Source organism: Heterocephalus glaber, unplaced genomic scaffold, assembly GCF_053883595.1.
Source record: "Heterocephalus glaber isolate CG9 unplaced genomic scaffold, H.glaber_assembly_v1.0 deba00001687, whole genome shotgun sequence".
NCBI classification, from domain to species: domain Eukaryota; kingdom Metazoa; phylum Chordata; class Mammalia; order Rodentia; family Bathyergidae; genus Heterocephalus; species Heterocephalus glaber.
In genome coordinates, this window is record NW_028258412.1 from 20,247,070 (window position 1) to 20,271,058 (window position 23,989).

General features: G+C 41.3%; 1 protein-coding gene and 1 pseudogene across 1 annotated transcript in view; one reads left to right on the forward strand and one right to left on the reverse strand.

Moving 5' to 3' along the window:
* Brap (BRCA1 associated protein) overlaps positions 1-23,989 on the forward strand; it is a 147,766-nt gene that overhangs the window by 45,686 nt on the left and 78,091 nt on the right. The gene's annotated exons all lie outside the window — the stretch shown is intronic.
* LOC101725761 (rho GTPase-activating protein 15 pseudogene) lies at positions 6,799-12,521 on the reverse strand (annotated as a pseudogene).

Genomic DNA, 23,989 nt, shown 5'->3' on the forward strand with positions numbered 1-23,989 from the left:
AATATACCCTTAAAATTCCGGTGGCCAAATAAGAAAATCCCTGGTCAAATTGCTTCTCATCGGCAGGAAACTCCAAGTTCTCCAGGTGGGAACTCAGCAACCCAGGCCCATTTGTGTGACACCAGTCTCATCAGAATTGTCAAAGTCAGGGTAGGACTCAGCACCATTTCACTCAAACCCGAGGAGAAAAAAACACTAAAGTTGGCACTTGGGAGGTTTCTACCCCTAAGCTCCTCCCTTTCCTTCACATGGTATTCCATTGGCTACATGTACCATTTTTATTTAAAGAATTTCCTGTGGATGACATCTAGGTTGTCCCCAATCTTTTGCAATCCAATCTTTTGCAACTCTGTTTCTGTGTCTTTCTTCTCACCTTGTGTCATAGCACCGAGCAGGAGATCGGGATCTGCTACAGGGGTGTCCGATATAGATATATTAAACGTAGGTCTGGGGATTTAGCTTAGTAGTTTCTGTGCCTGCTGCACAAGTGCAAGGACCCAAGTTCGATCCCTGGTACCAAAAAATACTTTTTTTTTTGGAGACAGGTTCTTGCTACATAGTACAGACTGGCCTCAAATTCACAGAGATCCTCCTGCCTCAGCATCCTGTACTGGAATTACAGGCTTGTACCACCCCCCCAATGAATCTTGAGTGCATTCTTGTTTTATGATACTTCCAGCAGAAGATGGAGTTATAGACCATATGCCTATCATAAGTCCTGGAGCATCTGTATAGCAATATTTACATTTAAACTGTCAATATTCCTTGACTTAGTGGTTTCATTTCTGTGAATTCTCAGGTAAGTCAAGGGTATACATTGTGGCATTGCTTGTAATTTGCAAAGGCACTGGCCAAACAAAACTGTTGATATTTATTGGTGACATCACAGATGGGTCAGAGTAAATGGGCTACGTGTAGTTGCTAGGGATACGTTGTTGACACAGGCAAGGCTTGTAAAGGAAGAGACAAAGCATTCTTGAATTAGGAACAGAACAGACAAAATATAGGTTGTGGTTAGCAAATAACCTTGTCCTTCCAGTTAAGATGGTTTTAATTTTGGGAATGAAATTTGGATGTGAATCACTCTGACATCAGCTGTGTATTGTCTCGTATTAAGCCCCATAGCACCACAGCCATTTCTCTGGTCTTTGCCATGGTCATTGAGGGTGGCGGGCTGATATTGGCCCAAATGCCATCCACATTGCCCTATGAGTCATGTAAGCTTTGGTTAGACTCATTTCTTAAACATTGCCAATTGCAGGGTTAACTCTACAGTCTGCACTGCTCACAGCCTGCTTTGGGTATGCTCAAGGGGGAGTCCCACACACTAACCTGCCAACATCCTAGCTTAGCTATGCTGCACACTTCAGAGTATCTGTAGTTCTCTCTCTTGATTGTGGGGCTGACCAGGAGCTTGCAACCTACTACTCTTTACCCAGCATCATGAGAGATTGGAGGATATATCAGTAGCCTGGGAAAAAAATACGGATTCAAAACTCAAAGTATGGGTTGGTCTTGGTAGTGCACTCCTCTAATCCCAGCACTTGGGAGGCTGAGGCAGGAGGATCACCGAGAGTTCGAGGCCAGCCTGGGCTATACAGTGAGACTTGTCTTAAAAAAAAAAAAAAAGAAAAGTTTCCACTGAGTGTATATCACTTCCATGCCATCATAAAGTTTAAAAATCTTAAGGCAAACCATCCTAAGTCAGGAACCTTTTATATATCCAGATAGCATTTCCCATACATATTATTTATGCCCTACCCTCTATCATGCCTTATGCCCTAACCAATACAATCTTTCAGTTTCTTTTGTTTTTTGTTTTGTTTTGCAGTGACTTTGTATGTGTTAGGCAAGTGCTCTACCACAGAGCTCTATCAGATTTTTTTTCTTTTAGGTACTGGGGATTGAAGTCAGGGCCTTTGCATGGAGCTACATCCTAGCCGTTTTATTGTTGTTTTTTTTTCTTTTCTTTTCTTTTTTTGGTATGCAGGAATTGAACTCTGGTCCTTCCGCTTGCACAGCAGGCAGCGAAACCACTGAGCTAAATCCCAGCCCTGTGTTTCTCTTATGAGTAAGCTTTGCCCATATGCAGTCAGGTGTTTTTCCTCTGCTAGGAACTAACACTGGCTGATTTTTCCTATTGGATTGATTGTTGGCCTCTTTAAAATTGAGTTACAGAAGCTAGTTTTACAGACAATTAATATTTTGTCTATCGTATATGAGGCAAATGCTGTCTGCCAATCATCATTTATCATTTTACTAGTAAGTGCCCCTAGTTAGTTGTATTTCTCTTTTTTCCCATTAATTTTATTGGTACATTTTAGATATACAATATGGTGACATTCATTATTGGGAATTTGTACCTTTATATAATGTATCTTTTGGTTTTTTTACATAGTATATCTTGGTTCCTATTTTTTCCCCATTCCCCTGCCCTCCTTTTACCCCCTCCACCCTTCCCTATTTTCAAAGACTTTGTTTCCATTTTTTCCTTTTTTCATATTTATTCCTTTCCCTTCTTTCCTTTTCCCTACCTCTCCCACTTCCCCTTCCCTTTGGACCTTTTCTTCCTATTTTACATTATCTATCATACATTTTGATTCTTATTTACACTTTCAGTTTCTCACACCAGAGAAACTATTCGATATTTACACATATGTGTCCTATGTATTTCACTTAAGAGTATGGCCTCCTTGTGTATCCATTTAGCTATAAATGTCTCTAGTTTCTCATTCTTTATGGCTGAGTACTACTCTATTTTATTTTTTTAAATCACATTTTCTTGATCCAGTCTTCAGTTGATGGGCAATTGGGCTGTTTCCAAGTTTTAGCTATTACAAACTGTGCCACTATGAACATGGGTGCACATATATCGCTGTGGTACGATTCTTTTAATTCTTTTGGGAAGATACCTAGCAGGGGAATAGCTGGGTCAAATGGGACCTCTAATCCTAGCTTTTTGAGGTATCTCCATACTGATTTCCAAAGTGGTTGCACCAGTCTACACTCCCACCATGTTGTCTCTTCCCACGTTGTCTCTTCATGCTATTGGTGGTTTCTCTTGCTGTACAGAAGCTTTTTAATAAGAAGAGATCCCACTTGTTGCTTCTTTGTGCTAGTTTACCTGCGACTAAGGTTTTGTTCATGAAATCTTTTCCTAGGTCAATGTCTTCAAGAGTTCTACCTAACCTCTCTTCCAGCAGGTTTAGTGTTTTCATTTTAATATTTAGATCTTTAATCTGTTTTGATTTTACTTTAGTGCATGGTGAGAGATATAGGTCTAGTTTTAATCTTTGGCAGGTTGAAACCCAATTTTTCCAGCAGCATTTATTAAAGAGGTTATCTTTCCTCCAGTGAGGGTGTTTGGCTTCTTTTTCAAAGATGAGGTGGCTGAATGTGTCTGGAGATGTTTCTGCATCTTCTAATCTGGTCCACTGATCCTCAGGTCTGTTTTTTTGCCAGTACCATGCTGTTTTTATCACAGTATCTTTGTAGTATAGTTTCAAGTTGGGGATTGTAATATCCCCTACCTTGTCTTTGTTGCTTAGAATTGCTTTTGTTATTTTAGGTCTCTTCTGGTTCCAAATGAATTTTTGGATTGTTTTCTCAAGCTCTGTGAAGTATGCTATTGGGATTGCATTGAATCTATATAGCAGTTTTGGAAGTATAGCCATTTTCACTATGTTGATTCTTCCTACCTAGGAGCAAGGGATGTCTTTCCCTTTTTTTTTTTTTTTTTTTTTTGGTACCGGGGATTGCACTCAGGACCTTGTGCTTGCGAGGCAGGCGCTGGAACCACTGAGGTAACTCCCTCACCTTTCCATTTTCTGATATCCTCTTTGATCTCTTTTTTCAGAGTGCTATAGTTTTCAGAGTAGAGATCTTTGATTTCTTTCATTTGGTTGATTCCTAGGTATTTCACTTTTTTGGATGCTATTGTGAAAGGAGTTGTTTCTCCAGTTCCTCTCTCAGTGAGTCTCTTCTTTGTGTACAGAAAAGCTATTGACTTTTGTGTGTTGACCTTGTATCCAGCTACTCTACTGAATTTGGTTATTAAGTCTAGAATACTTTTGGTGGAGTTCTTGGGGTCTTCTATATAGAGTATCACATCATCTGCAAATAATGACAATTTAACTTCTTTGTTTCCTATCTTTATTCCTTTTATTTATTTCTCTTGTCTAATTGCTCTAGCTAATGCTTCCAAAACTATACTGAACAGGAGTGGTGATAGTGAACATCCTTGTCTTGTTCCTGATTTTAGTGTGAAGGATTTCAGTTTTTGACCACTTAGTATGATATTGGCTGTTAGTTTTTCATAGATAGCTTCTGTCAGGTTGAGATAGAGACTGTCTATTCCAATTTTCTGTAGTGCTTTTATCATGAATACGTGTTGGATTTTGTCCAATGCTTTTTCGGCATCTATTGAGATGGCCATGAGGTTTTTGTCCTTGGCTCTATTAATATAGTGTATTACATTTATTGATTTGCATGTGTTGAACCATCTGTGCATCCCTGGGATGAATCTCACTTGGTCAGGGTGTATGATCTTCTTGATGATCTGCATTCTGTTTACCTGTTTCTTATGAAGATTTTTGCATGTATGTTCATTAGTGAGATTGGCCTATAGTTCTCTTTTTCAGTTGGGTCTTTCTTTCCTTTGGGATCAAGGTGATGCTTGCTTCCAGGAATGAATTTGGGAGAACGCTTCCCTTTCAATTTCATTGAAGAGTTTAAACTGTAGTGGCAATAGTTCTTCTTTAAATGTCATATATAATTCAGCAGTGAAGCCATCAGGACCCAGTCTTTTCTTAGTTGGTAAGTTTTTAATTACATTTTCAATTTCGTTGATTGATATTGGGTTGTTTGGAATTTTTAGGTCTTCTTTGTTCAACTTTCGTAATTCATATGTATCTAGAAATCTGTCCATTTCTTCTGTGTTTTCCATCTTGTTGGCATATAGGTTCTCAAAATAGGTATTGATGGTCCCCTGGATTTCTGTTGGGTCTATTGTAATTTCACCCTTTTCATTCCTAATTCCATGGATTTGGGTCTTTTCTTTCCTTTTTTTGCTAAGATTGACTAAGGTTTTGTCAATTTTGTTTATTCTTTCAAAGAACCAACTCTTGGCTTCATTGATGTTTTTTGTATTGTTCTCTTAGTCTCCATTGCATTGATGTCTGCTCTGATATTTATAATTTCCTCCCTTGTATGAGCTTGGGTTTGTCCTGCTCTTCTTTTTCTAGAAGCTTGAGGTTCAGCATCAGGTTGTTTATTTGAGCTTGCTCTGTTTTTCTAATTGTGGGACTGCATAACCTTTGTTCCTTTTCTCCAGCCCCATTGTGATTAAATGTGAGTTAATGGATAAAGATGCTTGTTAGTTTGGGACACTAGATAAAAATCTGTAACAGACCTAAAGTCCCAAAGTAAACTACTCAACTCCTTGTTTGCCCGGAACTGATGTTTCGGACACCACAATCTATAGAAAAAGCTGCAAATGTCTGCTGACCATCAATACGTGACAGTCGACCACTAACTTTTGTCCCTTTTCTTTAATTCTATATGTTAACTTCCCCCTCAACCCCTTATAAGAACAGCCTCGGACTCTGAGCAAGTTGCCTCTCTAAGCTATTTTGCTTTGGGAGTGCCGTCTGGCCAGACTTATAAAGGTCTGTTTTATTTTCCAACTTGTCCGGTGTGTTCCTTCCCAGGTGTTCTTTGCTGCAGTCAGCTCCTCGGAGCATTTGGTAAGGCCCTCGGTCTTACACTAATATGAATATTCTCTGCTATGATTTTCCCTTGTAAGACAGCTTTCAATGTGTCCCATAGATTCTGATATTTTGTATTGGGATTATTTAATTGTAGAAACTGTCTGATTTCTTCTTTAATTTCCTCTGTGACCCATTGGTTATTCAGAAGTGTGTTGTTCAATTTCCATGTGTTTATGAAATTCTTGTGATTTCTTTTGCTGTTGATCTTCAATTTCATCGTACTATGGTCTGATAATATACAGGGGATAACTTCAATTTCTTTGCACTTACTTAAACATGTTCTATGAGCAAGTATGTGGTCTATTTTGGAGAATGATCCATGTGCAGCCAAAAATAATGTGTATTCTGATTTTGTGGGGTGGAACACTCTGTAAACACCTGTTAAGTCTATTTGTCCAAGAGTTTGGTTGAATTCTAGTATTTTGTTGTGTATTTTTTGTCTAGTTGATCTATCTGTTTGTGACAGTGGGGTATTGAGCTTCTCCACTACGATTGCATTAGATTTGATTTTTCATATCCATTAATATTTGTTTTATATCATTGAGTGCACTAGTATTTGGTGCATGTATATCTATGATTGTCATCTCTTCCTCCTGGATTGTTCCCTTTACAAGGATGTAGTGCCCCTCTTTGTCTCTGTTAATTAGTGTTGGTTTGAAATCCATTTGATCTGCAAATAGGGTAGCTACTTCTGCTTTTTTTCAGGTTCCTGTCGCATGGAATATTGTTTTCCACCCTTTAACTTTCAGTCTATGAGTTTCTTTTTTAATTAAGTGTGTTTCTTTTTTTTTTTTTAAGTGTGTTTCTTGTATGGAGCATATTGTTGGATCTGGCTTCTTGACCCATTCTGCCAGTCTGTTTCTTTTGATTGGTGAATTGAGACATTGATGGTTATAACTAATATGTATTGACTTATCCTTGTCGTGACCTTTTCCTTTCTTTTTTTCTTTTCTTTCTTTTTTTTATTGTCAATTATTTTATTCAAATGTTTGGAACTTATACACAAAATCATCGTTAAGTTTTTACAGAATAAGGCATCTGTCACTTGAAAGGAAAAAAATATTTCAGAAATATGTTTACAGAAATGTAAAAATATTAGGCATCAAGACAGATGTGAACATATTCAGTAACTTGTCTTGTCTGTCAGTCTTCCCCCAAGCCAGAGATCTCATTGTACTTGCTCAGCATGAGCTCTGCTATCTGGTTTTGGTACACCATGTGTATGGCCATGTTCCCCGCTTCATTTTCAGCTCTCAGAAGGGTGGGGCCAAACACAATCCCTAAGCTTTGTGTGGACATGAGGTTCTTGGAGGCTCTGGCCACTACCTTGGTAAAATGTCCAAAGAGAACTTTCATGGTGTCACGATTTGGCGGAGGAAGTTTTTGTACGAGAAACTTTATAGTTTCAATCCTTGCATTGTTGTCTGGCTTTTTGATTGCCTCGACAAACTGCTCAAAGAAACTGTAAGGGAAGAGTGGCTCAGGCAGCTCCCGGAAAAACATCTTCAGTGCTCCAGTGACAACGTGGATGTCCTCCCACTGGCTGTCATCCAAATTCAGCTTCTCTTCTTGATTGACGATAAATCTTAGCTTCTGTATTGTTGCCAGATTGCCACTAACTCTATATATCCCATCAACATCCAGACCTCGCTTTTTGACAACTTCAATGCATTGCTTTACGAACCATGAAACTGTGGAATTTTCACATTCACACACTGTGTGCGGATGAGAGCCAAAAATTTGATCTTTAATAAGTCCTTTTTCTTGCAGAGTTTTCAAGGAAGGTCTTCGGGTAATAAACTTCTTTAATCGGCTTTTAACTCTGTTTTTGTCACTTGTATCCAAAGCACTGTGATACAGTCTGAACATTAAAGATTTCCTGTGCTCGGGTTTCTGTTCTTTAATATCACTATCATAGTGATTTAACAATTCAGTACTAGAGGATCTCTGGATTTGGAATAATTCCAGCTTTCTGGATGGACAACTCAGGTTTTTTGGCAATCTGTCAATTGTATTTTTGATAGCTTGGAACCAATTCAGTATGATGAAGTCAGTGTCTGACTGTAGAAGGAATTCATTTCCTGATGCTATTGTGATAGTTTGTAGAGGTTTCAGCCATAGCTAGCTGGCTCCAAGGCAGGGTGGCATGGCAGGCAGAAGGCAGTAAAGCAGCCTCTTTTTTTTTTTGGTACCGGGGATTGAACTCAGGACCTTGTGCTTGGCAGGCAGGTGTGACATGACCTTTTCTTTTTGTTGGATTCTCCCCTTTGCATTTAATTTCTTGTCTTGCCTGATGGGTTCATTCTGCTGGGCTTCCAGGGGTTGTGATCCTCATTGTCTTTTCCTAGAATATTGTTTAAAATTTTTTGGAGTACTGATTTGGTATTCATGAAGTTTCCCAGGTGTTTTTTCTCATGAAAGTATCTTATTTCTCCATCAATTTTGAAAGATAGTTTTGCAGGGTACATCAATCTGGGTTGGAGGTTGTTTTCTTTTAGGGCTTGAAATACTTTACTCCAGGCTCTTCTTGCCTTGAGGGTTTGTGTTGAGAAGTCTGCTGTGATTCTGATGGTCTTTCCTTTGTTTGTGATTTGTTTCTTTTCTCTAACTTCTTGTAGGATTTTGTTCTTCTGTTGGGTTTCTAGAATCTTAACTATTATATGCCTAGGTGTAGATCTTTTTGATCAAGGCTAGTTGGAGTCCTATATGCCTCACTTATCTGTATGTCAAATTCTTTTCCCCTGCTTGGGAAGTTTTCTGCCATTGCTTCTGTGAACATTTTTTTTTTTTAATGTTGTTTGCACTCTCTCCTGTTTTTCATTGACTCTGACCAGTCTTATGTTCTTCTTTGCCCATCTAGCAGCTGCTGGATTGATTTCTCATGGTCCCTTACTATTTTTAAGAAATTTTTCTTTTCCTGGTCACTAATTGCAATCCTGTCTTCTATATCTAATAGTCTGTCCTCACATTGGCTCATTCTGCTGCGTAAACTTTCAATGGATTTTTTAATCTCCTGGATATCTGTTTGCATCTGTTTAATGGATTCCATTTGTTTCCTATGCTGGGATTTCATCATGTTCCTCAGCTCCTCTATTTTATTTTTTATCTGTGTCTGCTCTAGAGTTATTAATCATGTCTTTCACTATGGACACAATCTCTGTTGTTATCTGAGAAATTATTTCTGATTTCATTTTTTTCATATCCTCTTTCGTTGCCATTTCATGGAGTGCAGGTGGTTGAGTATCAGATTGTTCCATCTCATTGTCCCTTGGGGTTGCCTTAGGTGATCTAGAAGTCTGGTTTTGAGACTTGTTTATGTGTCTTCTCATTTCAACAGATGCAGCCTGCTGCACCTTTGTTGAGGCAACTTTTTGCTTGCCCAGTGGGCTTCAATTCTCAGCAAGTCTCAGAGAGGCCTTCTCTCTGCTGCTCACCACTGCACCAATTCCTGTATTCAGAATGGTGTGTCTTTCTGGATCCCTGTGCTGAACTGTTGTCCGGGCAGGGTTCTGGCTGGGGTCTGCCAGAATTTGGGATGGTATCTGGGCTTGCCTCTGGCTGGGTCCTGGCCCCCTGCATAGCTATTGTCTGGCAGGGCCTTTTGCTGGAGGCTGTGCACCTGAGTCACTGGTGTCTGAGTGGGTTTCTGGCTGGGGTCTGCATGCACTTACCAGTGCTATCTGGGTGGATCTCTGGCTGTTGCCTGTGCACCTGCACAGCTCTTTTCCAGGTGAGCCTTTGGCTGGGGCCTGGGGGCCCAAGCTGCTGGTGTCTGGGTGGGGCCCTGGCTGGGACCTGCAAACCTGTGCCACTCTGGTCCATGCAGGCTTCTTGCTGGGATCTGCACATACTTACCGATGGTATCTGAGTGGGCCAAGTAGTTGTATTTCTTTTCTTTTCTTTTTTTCTGGTACCTGGGATGGAACTCAGGACCTTGTGCTTATGAGGCAGGTGCAGTGCCACTGAGCTAAATCCCCAACCCAAGTCGTTGTATTTCTGAACTATGTTCTGTTTCACTAATCTATCCATATGTCATTTGGCACCATTAAGATGTGGCTTTCTTTTAGCCTTCATCTCTCATACGCTCTTTCCTCTTAACCAAGATTTTCGAGTGTGGAAGCGATGGGGTTGCATATGTGCTTCTGAGGGATCCTTCTGGGGACAGTGTGGGAAACAGTTTTCTGCCATGTGCTGTTCACCAGGATGGAGAAGCCAGAGAAGTTGTAAAGTTGGTTGTATGGAGGGGAAGGAGACGAGTTAGCTTATGGACATTTACCCAGGTTGATGCAGTGTATGGCAATGTTGGTGGGGATATTGTGTCTCAGTGTAGCATGTGTTGGTCCACAGTTCATTTACTCCAGTTGTTCATCTACAGTGCTCACCATCAGCCCTGGCCCCTATTTTGGCTCACCTCTTCCCCATGTCCATCCTACCTCCTCTCTTTAGACTCTTTTTTTTTTTTTGGTACTGGGAATTGAACCTGGGACCTTGTGCTTGCGAGGCAGGCACCGAAACCAGTGAGCTAAATTCCCACCTACCCCCTCTCTTTAAGGAGATTTTACTTAATGAGATTCAGCACAAATCCTACCTTTTGGCCAAGTCTTACATAACCACACTGCTTTCTCATGGTCTTCAGTTCAAGGTCAAATGGAGATGCTGTAACCCTAAAATTGTCATGGCTCCATGTGGCTCAGTCTGTCCAAAGCATCAACTAAAATTTAACTCTTAGCCTAGTTTTCTCCCTGACAGTCTACATGGGCTCTTTTTTCTCTGTTTTCTTGTGTAAGTCTGATAGAAACCTCCTTTTCTCTAAGTCTTCCTCCCTTGTTCTTTTTATTTTTTTTGGTACCGGGGATCGAATTTGGGTCTTTCTGCTTGCAAGGCAGGCAGTGGAACCACTGAGGTAAATCCCCGGCCCTCCTCCCTTGTTCTTCATTGCCTGTTGGCTTGACTCATTGCCAAGAACAGAGGCAACAAAGGCAAAATCACTTCTACAGTGCTAAGATCTCAGGGAGAGGCCCCAGAGCTACTTATTCTGATAAGAGGTACCACCTCTCAGCTTTGAAATATTTCAAACACTTCATTGTCAGGGCCCAGTTATGTGTTTTCTGGTTGAAAATGCCTCGTTCCACTTGCTCCCTAAAAATGTGATAACTGAGGTCTCCCTCAGGGACACTGAGGTGAGACGAGATAATTTGGTTGTTTGGTCCCCATTCTGGGACACTGACTCTATCATATGGCAGCTCCCCAAGCCCACTCCAAATAATGATGTTAGGGCAGGAATTCAAATGAGCATTTAAACTGGAAGACCTTCTCCTTCACAAGCTGGAAGGAAAATGTATTCCAGCCCCATGCCCCAGCTGCCCTCTTGATTTCCATACACATGCAAACCTGTGACACACAGTTGGCTCACCACACCCTGGGTCCAGCCAGGATCACATGACAGATACCCCTGCATGAGGCCTGACCATTAAGAGGCATTTGGGGTAATCTGATATTACTCATCTTTTGAAATAGAATCATCAGAAGAAACTCATATACTTTCAGACAGAGCCTTCTTTCCTTGGCTGGGAAGGACCTTATTGTTTCCTTCCTTCCTCCTTTACCAGTGCTTCTCAGGAATCCCTTTAGAGACCTTAAAAGTTTATGTCTCAGAGCAGAAAGAGCTCTGGAGTCTCTGAATTTCTGAATTCACCAACTGGCTCTGTGACCTTAAGCAAGTTATGTAACTTCTTTGAACCTCAATCTCCTCATCCCCAAAATGGGCAGGAAAATAGTATGTGCCAATTGTTTTAAGGGTTCAGAACAATACATATACAGATATTGGAGCCTAATATTAATGTCTAGTGGCTCTGTCAAATCAGGTGGTACCACTCACCTGGAAGTCAAGTCATTCTCCTCATGCTCCATCCTCAATGTGGGGTTCCATAGCCAACAGCCTGGCCTGCACACATGTTAGTGAGTCACAGTCTTCATGTTAGACAGATCCCCAGGGTATTTCTTTGGATGTTAGGTCTGTGAAGCAGTCCAACCTGGCCCTTGGCCCTGATGACACTTCCTAGGCCTGGGCCCCAACTAAAGCACATCCTCCTCTTCAGCTGCCCCCTTCCTGATTCCAACCACACAGGGACAGCTGGCACGCTCTTCCAGCTTATAACAAGCCATGCACCATCTCATTTAACCTCCAAACAACCTTGGCAGGGAAGTGCTGTTCTTTCCACATTTCAAATGAAAAACCCAAAGTGAAGAGGTGGAAAATCACATCCATCAAGTCTGTAGTGGGGAATTTTGGCTATTTGAATAAGAACTAAGATTCTCTGTTTGATCAAACCTCTAGCTAAGCCCTTCTAGGACTTCTTCTTGACTAGTCCTCTATCTTGGCCAACAAAAGCTCCAGCCTCTCAGCACAAATGATTTAGTCCATGCCACCCACTACCATACTACATGAAAAGATCTGAGCAAACACTCATGTAGTTTCCATCAGCTCAAGACTTTGTCACTAGGATGACCCCAGGTCCTATTAAAGTACCTGCCTGAGAAAGCTCAAAGCTGCCCCCCCAAAGTTACTATTTTTTCCAGACAGCACCGTAAGACAGATAGGGTCCTTTCTCAAAGACTTCTGCATAAGTGCCAGCTGGCAAACCCAGATGAGTCCACCAAGACCAAGCCCCCTTCCTGCTTTGTTTAAATTTCCACTCCAGCCCCTAACTCTGCCACTCTCACCATTTCTACACAAATCTGAGTTGAATCCATGCCGGGCCCTCTTTCCTATTGCAGTAGTATAGTGCAGATTAAAACCTGTCCTTACCACTTTAACTTGGGTCCAGCTTTATCTTCCACAGCTCTTAACCACCATGTTACTCTTCTAATACTAGTACAGTGGATCCTTGACTTACGAACTCAATTCATTCCTGAGGGCTGGTTGTAACTCAGGTTGATCAATTGAAGGCTTAGTTTCCTCTACACAGCCTTCAAGATCTCTCTCCTGTGTACAGGCAGATCTCAGTGTCCTTAGACATTGGCCCAGGATTTCTCAACCCCACACAGGAAAGGATGTTGTAGTGTTCCTTCCAGAACTCTAAGGGTTAAATCTGTATCTGAGACCATCTGCAAGGACAAGCAGCCAGCATTTGGGCCATAACTCAAGACTCTGATCATAAGTTAAAACTAAAATTCTAGTCATAACCCAAGTTGTTTGTATGTCAGGCTGGTTGTAACTGGAGGGTCCACTGTATAACAAAATTCCTGAAGCCATTTCTCTACTCAGTCAACTTGATAAAAAGAAACTCTGTCCCAGATGACTTGTCTGATAAATTTTCAGTTAGGATTTGGCCCAGGGTTGCTAGAGCGCAGACTCCATCTGTCCATTCTGACATTCACTCCTGTTAACAGAAGGAGGAGCCCACACAGTACCCACGTGGCAGCCCAGAGGGCAGTGGAGATGCCAACCCAGATGGGCCTTTAGCCCAGACACAGCCCTGGTGCTCCCTAGGGAAGCCATTGGTAACAGACAACAACTCTATGATGGGACACATGGGGCAGAAAACACTGGAGCCTGTTCTTTGGGTGCCATTCCCCACTGTGCTCTTGAAGGAGCCCCACCCATGCAGGCTGCCTGCAATTCAGACCCCCTTCCACCTTTCAGGATTGTTCTGGAATTATCTGACAGAGGTGAAGACAGGGCTGGATGGGGCACAGGCAGCCTGTGATGCCAAGACTGCAGGGGGTTCAGGGAGAATGGAGCGGAGGGGGAACCTGAGATGGCATCCTTGATGGGACATGAGGAGCCCTAATAGACCCAGGGTCACTGGAGAGGTCAGCACATCAAGAGGGGAATAGGGAATGTGTGTCCAGTCCCTTTGAGATAGAACACCACTGTGAGAGAAAAAACAATATGTACTCATTATCTGTTGTTCCCTTTCCCAAGATAGGTCTAGCCAAGTTGGGTTAGAATTCCACAAATAAAATTGCTGAGGCACCATCATTTCCAAAACAGGACCAGTCACCCCCAGTGCTGGGGAAGCTGTATCACCCCAACAGTCCCCAGGTCAAGGCCAACAGAAAGGCCAACCCTAGGTGAAGGTGGGGAAAAATGAGATTAGGACCAAGTTAGAGTTCCTCTTTGGATCTTTTGCTCCCCCACTTTTTTTCCCCCTTATTTTGGTGACGCTGGGGATTGAACTCGGTGCTTACCCACTGAGCTACATCCACAGGCCTTTTAAAAAAAAACTTTTTAAAGGAGTATATATTTGCAATGCATAATGATTACATTCATCATGAGGAGTTGGTACATGACATAACACATTTTAATTCTTTTTACATTCCTTTCCCCTCCTTTCCCTCCCAGATGCATTTTTCCCTTCCCCTCCCTTCCCCTCGCTCCATCTCTTTTTTCCCTATTATCTGTCTTTTATTTTGCTCTTTATTTATATTTTGGGTTCCTCATATAAGAGAAGCCATGCAATATTTAAGCTTGTGTATCTGATTTATTTCACTTAACATTAGGGTCTCAAGGTACAACCATTTTCCTACAAATGACACTCACACCCACAGTGGGGCACCCTTAATCCCAGTGTCACAGTCCATTTTTTTATTGGTACATTTTAGATTTACATAATGATAACACTCATCATGGGGAATTTGAATCTGAACATATCTTGCTTCTTTTTTCCCACTCCCTTCCCCTCCCTTCAACCCCTCTTCCTCAGCATCACATAGCCTAGATCCAGTTACTTCTGGGAAGCCCCACCTATGACTGGATGAGGCTTTGGGGTACATCTAGATACAAGCCATAATATTCAGTGTTTTTCAGAGGTTAGGTAGAACTCTTGAAGATATTGATGTAGGAAAAGATTTTATGAACAAAACTTCAGTTGCATGTGAACTACCACAAACAATCAACAAGTAAGATCTCTTCTCATTAAAAAGCTTCTGCACAGCAAGAGAAACCACCAACAGTGTGAAGAGACAACCCACAATGTGGGAAAAAATTTTCACCTGCTGTTCCTCAAAGGTCTACTATCTAGAATCTATAAAGAACTTAAAAGATATCAGACCTCCCAAATTTAAAGACCCAATCCGAAAATGGGCATCTGAAATGAACAGACATTTCTCAGACAAAGAAGTGGAAATAGCAAATAAACATATGAAAAAATGTTCAACATCACTGGTCATTCAAGAGATGCAAATGAAAACAATGCTGAGATTTCACTTCACCCCAGAAAGAATGGCTGCTGTCATGAAAGCAACCAATAACAAATGCTGGTAGGGCTGTGGGGAAAGAGGAACCCTGCTCACTGCTGTTGGGAGTGTAGACTGGTGCAACCACTGTGGGAGACACCTCAAAGAACTAGGACTGGAAGTCCCATTTGACCCAGCTATTCCCCTGCTAGGTATCTTCCCCAAAGAATTAAACGAATTGGCCAGGGATTTAGCTCAGTGGTTCCACCACCTGCCTCGCAAGTGCAAGGTCCTGAGTTCGATCCCTGTTACAAAAAAAAAGAATTAAAAGAATCATACCACAGTGATATATGTGCACCCATGATCATAGCAGCACAATTTGTAATAGCTAAAACTTGGAAGCAGCCCAATTGCCCATCAACTGGAGACTGGATCAAGAAAATGTGTTTTTTTTTAATGGAGTACTACTCAGCCATAAAAAACCAGAAATTAGAAACATTTATAGCTAAATGAACGCACGTTGAGGCGATACTCTTAAGTCAAATAAACAGGACACACATGTGTAAATACCGAATAGTTTCTCTAATATGAGATACTGAAAGTGTAAATAAGGATTAAAAGGTATAATAGATAATGTGAAATAGGAAGAAAAGGGGCAAAGGGGAAGGGGAAGTGGGAGGGGTAGGGGAAAGGAAAGAAGGGAATGGAATTAATATGAGAAAATGAAAAAATGGAAACAAAGTCTTTGTAAATAGGGAGGGATGGAGGGGTTGAAGGGAGGGCAGGGGAATGGGGAAAAAATAAGAACCAAGAGAGATTATGTAAAGAGGCAAATTTCCAATGATGAATGTCATTATATTATATACCTAAAATGTACCAATAAAATTAGTAGAAAAGAAAGAAAGAAAAAAATATTCAATGTTTTCATCTATTTTTGGTTCAGCTTTGGTAGTTCATATGTATTTAGGAATCTATCCATATCTTCTGAGTTCTCCATTTTATTGGAGAACAGGTTCTCAAAGTAGTTACTAATAATCTGAATTTTGGCAGAGTCTGTTGTGATTTTGCCTTTTTTCATTTCTAATTGCATTGATTTGGGTCCCCCCCACTTTTTAAAAATTGGCTCAGGGTTTGTCTATTTTATCCTTTCAAAAAACCAACTCCTTGTTTTTTTGTTTTTTTCCAATGGTTCAATTTATTGATTCTTCATATTGTATTTTTTCATCTTAATTTCATTACTTTTTGCTCTGATCTTTATAATTTCCTTCCTTGTACTACCTTTGATTTGAGTTGTGTTTTTCTAGGACCTTGAGGTACACATTTAGATTACTGATTTGAGTTCACTCTGTTTTTGTAATGAGGACATTCACAGCTATAAGCTTCCCTCTTAGGATTGCTTCCACCATGTCCCAGAGGTTCTGGTATGTTGCACCGGCATTATCATTTGATTCTAGGCACTAATTTTTTCCTTGATTTCTTCTGTGTTCTACTGATTTTTCAAGAGGGCATTGTTTAATTTCTACATGTTTGTCTAATTTTTTTTTCGATGTAATTTTCCTTTATGCAATTGAAACAGTGGAATGAACTGGTTTGTGGTTGAAACAACTTTACAGGGAAAGAAAATCAGGGTGCTCACCCATCTAAGGAACAAACTCCTGGGTCTGAGCCAGCTGCCCCACCTCCCCCACGCACAGCAAAAACAGATTCAAGGGCAGGAGGGAGGTACAATCAAATTCAGGGTGGTGATGGCTGAGAGATTTTCAGTACAGTACAATGGTTTGAGTCTTTCTTGTTACAGAACACGATAGGACTCATTTTTTAAAAAGCAGTCATGAATAGTAGCCCCCCAGACCCTCCCTTGATTGGCATTCATAAAAATAGATTTCTCACTCTTGGGATTGCATGTCAACCATTCTGCCTCAGGAGATGAGTTTCCGACTTATTCTGGCTGCAAGGATGAGGAGAATCCAAATGCTGGTACAGGTTGCTGAGTGCTGAAATTCATTTTGAATGCCCTTACTTGCAGTGGCTTACAGAAAATTTGCACAGAAATGTCACAGATGGTCCCCCAACCCCCCACAAAGGGACAGGGTAAGTCAAGACTTCACAGCATCCCCAACACACAAACAGGCCTTTGTCACATGGCTGGGATGTTCCCGGTCATGGCAAGTCAAGGGGTGGACTGGCAAAGCCACACCTGTTCCTAGCTAGTGATTTAAGTGAAACTTAAGGGGGAAAAAAGAAAAATTTAGGAAATTAAAATAATCCATGGTACCAGGGATTTAGCTCAGTGGTGCCGCACCTGCCTCGAAATCACAAGGTCCTGAGTTCCATTCCTAGTACCAGAAAAAAAAAAAATCCAGTGGTCACTGGAAAATATCTCCCTCTTTAAAAAAAAGTTTGCATAATTTTTGTGGTTTCTGCTGGGGGTGGTGGCACACACCTTCGATCCCAGCACTTGGAAGGCTGAGGCAGGAGGATCGCCACAAGTTCAAGGCCAGCCTGGGCTACATAGAGCATTTAAGACCGGCCTGAACTTCACAGTGAGACCTTGTTTCAAAAAATCAATAATAAGAGGCAGGGGGCCGGGGATTTAGCTCAGTGTTTTCACTGCCTGCTGCGCAAGCACAAGAACTGGAGTTTGATCCCCGGTACTAAAAGAAAAATAATAATAATAATAATAAGGGGCAGGGAATATAGCTCAGTGGTGCTGCGCCTGCCTCACAGGTGCAAGGTCCTGAGTTCAATCTCCAGTACCAAAAAAAAAATCAATAATAATAATAATATTTTCTGTGGCTTCTTTTATCCTTGATTTCTAGTTTCACTGCACTATGATCTGATAATATGCATGAGATAATTTTGATTCTTTTGCATTTACTTAAGCATGCTTTATGGGCTAACGTGGTCTACTTTGGAGAAAATCCCATATCCTGCTGAGAAGAATGTGTATTCTGTTGTTGGGTGGAACACTCTGTAGACATATACTAAGTCCATTTGTTTGAAAGTTTGGTTCAACTCTGATATTTCTTGATTTTTTTAATCTAGTTGATCCGTCTATTTGTGACAGTGGGTTATTGAGATCTCCCATATTTATGGCTTGTATCTAGAAGTCTGTGCAAAAGCACTCATAGGTGTTGTTTTTCAGAGGAAATGGTTGGATCTAGGGTGTGTTGATATGGATTAAGGGTGTGTGGTAACTAAATTAGTCTGCTGATTGACTTAGCACAGTTCTGGGTGTGGATATAATGGGAAGGGCCACCCTGGGTGTATGGGGCATCAACCAATAGGCTTGTATCCTGGATGGATATAAAGGGAAAGGGAGGCTTGCTACTTGCTGCCTCCTCCCTGCCCTACCATGTACTGTTTCACCTCTGCTATGACCTTCTACCATGCCACCTTGCCTTGGAGTCAGCTGACTATGCACTGAAACCTCTACAAACTGTGAACTAAAATAAATCTTTCCTCCTTTAACTTGTGGATGTCAGGTATTTTGTTCCAGCAGTGAAGAAGTAACTGAGACACCCATTATAATTGTGTTGGCATTTATCTGATTTTTTTTTTATGTCCAGTAGTGTTTGCTTTACAAAGTTGAGCACACTAGTGTTTGGTATACATATGGTTTTTTTTGTTTTGTTTATTTTTTTATTTTTTGTATATCCTTTTATTGGTACATTTTAGGTGTACAACATAATGACATTCATCATTGGAGATATGCACCTTTACCTACCCTCTTGGTTCTTATTTTTCCCCCTTCCCCTACCCTCCCTTCAGCCCCTCCACCCCTCCCTATTTACAAAGACTTTGTTTCCTTTTTTTTCATTTTCTCATATTAATTCCATTCCCCTCTTTCCTTTCCCCTACCCCTCCCACTTCACCCTCCCCTTTGCCCCTTTTCTTCCTATTTCACATTATCTATTATACCTTTTAGTGCTTATTTACACTTTCAGTGTCTCACACTAGAGAAACTATTCAGTATTTACACATGTGTGTCCTGTTTATTTCACTTAAGAGTATCATCTCAATGTGCATCCATTTAGCAGTAAATGTCTCTAATTTCTCATTTTTGATGGCTGAGTAGTACTCCATTTTATTAAAAAAACCCCACATTTTCTTGATCCAGTCTCCAGTTGATGGGCATTTGGGCTGTTTCCAAGTTTTAGCTATTACAAACTGTGCTATGAACATGGGTGCACATATATCACTGTGGTATGATTCTTTTAATTCTTTGGGGAAGATCCCCAGCAGGGGAATAGCTGGGTCAAATGGGACTTCCAGTTCTAGTTCTTTGAGGTATCTCCATACTGATTTTCACAGTGGTTGCACCAATCTACACTCCCACCAGCAGTGGAGCAGTGGTACACATATGTTTATAATTGTTACCTGGTCCTGTTGAATTGTTCCATAACCAATATGTAGTGACCTTCTTTGCCTCTTCTCATCAGTTCTGGCTTGAAATCCACTTTGTCTGAAATTAGGATAACTATTGATGCTTTTTTCCAGGTTCCTACTGAATGAAATATTGTTTTCCATCCTTTGACTTTTAATCTGTTTATTTTTTGGATTAAATGTGTTTCTTTTTTTTAATGGTGCCAATTTTAAATACTTTTATTGAAGACATTACATTTCCACTTATAACACAGTGCTTATAAAGTGCAATGTTATCTTTTCAATGTGCACATGTTCCATGTTCAAGTATTGAGAATGCCCAGTACTTCACTGTAGCAGTTAAACTTTAACAACTGCCATAGAATTTGCTACAAATTTAGGTCCTTTAATGTTTTATTGTGTGGAACAATGCTAAATCTATACTTAGAGTTGGCTTAATCAACCTCTTCAGTGGTAGGCCTTGAGGAAGCACCACCAGAAGGAGGAGCTTCCGCACCAAGGAAGCCCCCCAGGCATTCCTCCAGGCATGCCACCTGCACTCTGGTATAGCTTGGTAATGATGGGATGGCAGACTTTCTCCAGATCCTTCTGCTGATGTTCAAATTCTTCCTTCTCTGCAGTCTGATTCTTATCCAGCCAGTTGATGATTTAATTTAAATGTGTTTCTTGTATACTATATATCGGGGTTTTGGTTCTTCATCCATGCTGCCAATCTGTATCTTTTGTTTGGGAAATTGAGACCATTCACATAGATAGTTATTACTGAAAAGTGTTGACTTATTTCTGTCTTTACATTATTTTCCTGTTGCTGACACCACCGCTCCCACCCTTTTTACTGAACTTTTCACCCTGCCTGGTATACTCGTTCTATTAGATTTTATGTCATTGTTAGCTTCACTGTCTCTTTCTAGAATATCCTCGAGAATTTTTTGGAGTGCTAGTTTGGTGGTCATGAATTTCTTTGTCATAGAAGTACCTATTTCTCCATCAATTTGGAAAGAAAGTTTTGCAGAATATATAAGTCTGGTTGGAAGTTGTTATTTTTTAGGCTTGAAACATTTCACTCCAAGCTCTCTTGGTCTTTAAGGTTTGTGTTGAGAAGTCTGCTGTAATTCTAGTGGGTTTACCTTTGTACTAATTGATTTGTTGTTTTCCTCTTCATAGCTTTTAAGATTCTGTCCGTGTTGGAAATGATGTGACATGGAGAGGTTCTCTTTTGATCATGGCTATTTGGGGCTCTATATGCCTCTCTTATCTGTATGTTTAATTCTTTGCAAATATTTGGAAAGTTTTCTGCTATTATTTCTGTAAAGGTTTTTTTAAAATGCCCTTTGTGCTCTTTGTGATTTTTCAGTTATTCCAATTAGTCTTCTTTGCATCATCTAGCAGCTGTTGAATCCATTTTTCATGTTCTCATTTTTAAGGTATCTCTGAGTAATTGGTCTTTGAAAGTTTCCCTAACTTCCAATTCTTCACATTGGTCACTTTTCTTCCCCTACTTTCAATGTAATTTTTAATCCTGTGTCAGGTAAAAAAGCCGAAAACTAAGACCAGACGAGGCCACAACAAGCCTTTATTGCAGGGACAATCTGCTGGGCTGCCTCTGAACAAAAGAGAGACAAAAGCAATATGGCCAGGACGGGGAGCGCTTCTTATAGGAGCTGAGGTGGGGTTGAATGAGGTAGTGGCTGGGGACTGGAGGAGCCTGTGCCCTCACTAGCTGTTAGAAGGAGAGCAAGTATTAGGTTACTCTTTTGGTGGGAGTAGGGGCATGTTGGGAAGAACTTCACTATTATATACAGCAGCCACCCTAAATCGGAGGGAAATCTATCTATCACCCTGTATTTGTTTGGAACCTTTTCATGAACTCTAGTTCTTTGCTAAACTGATCATATATGTTTTATATCACTTTTGTTTAGCTTAGTTAGGTTTTTATTAGGTCTTCTATAATCTCCATTTTATTACCTGTATTTTATCTGATTATATTTTCTGTGAATCTGCCCAACCATGCATTGATCTGCTTTTTAATCTCCACTGTTAATCGTTTTGAATAATTTAGCAGTGTGGCTTTTGCTTTCCTCCCCCTCAATGCCCCATGGGTAGGCTTTGGGGGAGCTGGGAGTGTGGGGAGGCATTTTGTTGCCTTGCTGACTCATGTTTCTGTTGTTTATTTGTTTGTTTTTTGCTTGGATGTGTGCTTATTGTGAAAAGGCTTGTTACTATGGGGATCTCTTTAGTTAGTCTGCTTTCTGGTGATGCACTCAGGGAGTGGCTAACAAAAGTCCTTTGCCTGTGTCCCAAGATCCGATCACCTGGGTTAATATGGGGAGTTCTCTGGGAATGGACCACAGTATTGTTAATGTCATAAGGTAATCCAGATACTGGCATACAAAAAAAACCTTATTGATAGCAACATCTGTGCAACCCTGGCAGTATCAAGTAAATCAGCAACAATAATATTGTCCAAGACAAACTGGATCTTAATATACCATAAAAGTCAGTAATGTACCGCCCTTAGCCTTAGAAATCTACAATTATAGTATAAACCCTGACAAACCACACATTGACATACAGCAAATATGTACTGTGATAACCATACCTCTACTAATCAGAGAAAAGAATTCAACAGTAGTAACACAGAGTCAACTACCTAAAGATTAATAAACCTTGATGATTATATTATTAAAAGATATAAGAGATTGAGAATAAAAAAGAAAAAATTGAAAAATTAATGGACGATAAGGAGAGAAAGGTGAGACAAAGAATCCTATTATGGAGAAGGTTACAGTGGTACCTCAGTTGACGAACTTAATTTTTCCCATGATTCTGGTTGCAGAATATGCTTGTAATTTGGTTGTGACCAGGATCATGGAAAGAATTAAGTTCATGAACCAAGATACCACTGTTATAGAATTAGAAAAGAAAATGAAAAACAGATTAAAAAAGAGGGAGGGGCCACTGTGTTCTGTGTTCTCTCGCATGGTGGCACAAAACTCAAAGCATGTCAGGTCACATCATCACCTACATTCACCTATTACCTCAAGAATCTACGCTGAACGTGGCTGGGTGCCTGCCTAACTTCCTCACCATGCCCCCCTGCCATGGGCTCTCTCCCTAGGGCTTTGGCACTTGCCACTCCTGACTCTGGAAGCACCCATGCCCCTTCTTGACATTCAGGTTTTGGTTCCAATGTCCCTTCCAGAAAAGGTCCTTCTTTGTACCCCCAGAACCCCAGGACCCCTAGCAGTGTCAGGCACAGACCTAGGGCCCTTATTGCCATCCCCCTTGTGATGTGAACACTATGAGGATAGCACCTGATTGCACCTTTACCCATTTTCTTCACCGCACATTCCCCAAGACCTCCACCAGTGCCTGGCTCGGTGCTAAGGATCAGTCGGAGGCAGTGAGTGGAACTGTGGAACACCCTGACCAGGGCTGCCAGAGGGCTCCTCTCTGGGACTCGCTGTTCTGCAGTGTTCCCAGTGCCACCCGAGTACCTCCAACCTTGGAGCAGAGTACATGAGGGAGATGCAGTATCACTCAACAGCATAGCTTCTCTTTGTTCTTTCTTTCCCCCAGTACCAGAGTTCGAACTCAGGACCTCATGCTTGCCAGGCAAGTGCTGTGCCACTGAGATCAATCCCCAGCCTGTTTTTTTTCCTTTTCTCATTCATTCATTTTTGCAGTAATGCAGGGGTACTTTATCACCACTGAGCTACATCTCCTGCCCTTTTTATTTTTTACTTTGAGACAGGGGCTAAGTTGCCCAGGTAGTACTTACACTTGTGATCCTCCCGCCTCAGCTTCCCTCAGATCTGGGATTCAAGCATGTGCCACTGTACCTGGCTACAGTGTCTATTTTCACCCCGAAAATAGGTGCTCTGCACCGAGCCACAGCTATTTGCACCCCTTGTGCAGCAGCACTACTGTACAAGCAAGGTTAAGCCATGAGAGAAATTCTTAGGGCCTCGGGATTGTCAGGCCATTACCGCTTCCCTTAAAATCTTCTTCTCCCTCCTGAGGCCCAAAGCAGAACTCAGGCTGCTAGGACCCTGCCAGGTCCTCTGCCATGCACTGGTGTTATGATGACAGTTAGTAGGGAATAGAATTTTACTTCATCTTCCTCCAGCAACAAGCAGTTTCTCAAGTGTGGCCTGGGGCCAGCGTATGTGGAGACACTCACTGCATCCTGGGATCCTTGGTCCTATGTGTGGCATGTGGATGGGCACTTTTCAGGGAAAGCAGTGCTCCAAAGTCAAATCTGCACAGTTGAGTGGATGGTGCCTGGCTGTCCTGAAATGGGTGGTGGCCACATCACAGTGATGAGACGAGGAGCCTGGGTCCTCACAGCCTTGGTGTGAGTGTTCCCACCTCCTCAGGGAGGAAACACTGCTCTCCAAATTGCACACTGCCTGCCATCTCCCTTCCCAATATAGCAAGACTACAGCGCGTACAGAAGTGTGGTATTGCAGGGTCTCATCAGTTCCTCTGGCAGAGTTTGTTGTTTGTTTGTGGCTCTGCAGATTGAACCCAAGGCCTTCCACTGAGCCGCATCCCCAGCACTTTTTTAATTCTGAGACAGGGTTTTCCTAAGTTGCTCAGGCTGGCCTTGAACTTGTAACCCTGTTGCCTTCACTTGACTAGCTGGGATTATA